We start from the raw sequence: 634 nt of genomic DNA on the forward strand, positions 1-634 counted from the left end.
CGCCAGATAGAACGCCCAGAGACGAAGGCCACACATGTGAATGCGCATGAAGCCGACAAACTCAATGTAGTTGGTACCATAAAAAATCATCGGACAGCGAGGAACAACAACATAGCCAGAGGACAGAGACATCATGCCTGTTTTTTTACAGATGATCAGGAGCCTCAATCTGCAGCAGTGGAGGGATCAGACCGAAGGACGATCAGGAGTCTCGATCGAGACCTGACGGTTGGATCGAGGGCAGTTGGGACCCGGTGTGACGCCCGGATAATTAAGCTACAGTGATTCCCCGCTAATGATGCCACGTCACCACGGTTACTGTGATAAACTCTCGATAGTTCGGAACCGAAACAAATTCAAAATTTAAATAAAAGAAAACAATAAAAGTTTTCAAAAATTAAAACAAAAATGTTCAGTGGTTGCCAAATATTACAAAGATAATTATGGTGTAAGGTTCACAATTTTATAAAATGCCTAAGTGTTTATAAATAAATAAAAACAGAAAAGAAAATAAATAAAGAGAAAACAGAAAACAATACAAAAAAAAGAGAAACCCCCCTGGACCCTGGCCCAACTGGGCCGACCCCAGGCCCAGTCGGCCACCCCCATAACCCCCCACGCCCCAAACCCTAAC

The sequence above is a fragment of the Triticum dicoccoides genome, chromosome 1B (assembly GCF_002162155.2).
Source record: "Triticum dicoccoides isolate Atlit2015 ecotype Zavitan chromosome 1B, WEW_v2.0, whole genome shotgun sequence".
Classification (NCBI taxonomy): Eukaryota; Viridiplantae; Streptophyta; class Magnoliopsida; order Poales; family Poaceae; genus Triticum; species Triticum dicoccoides.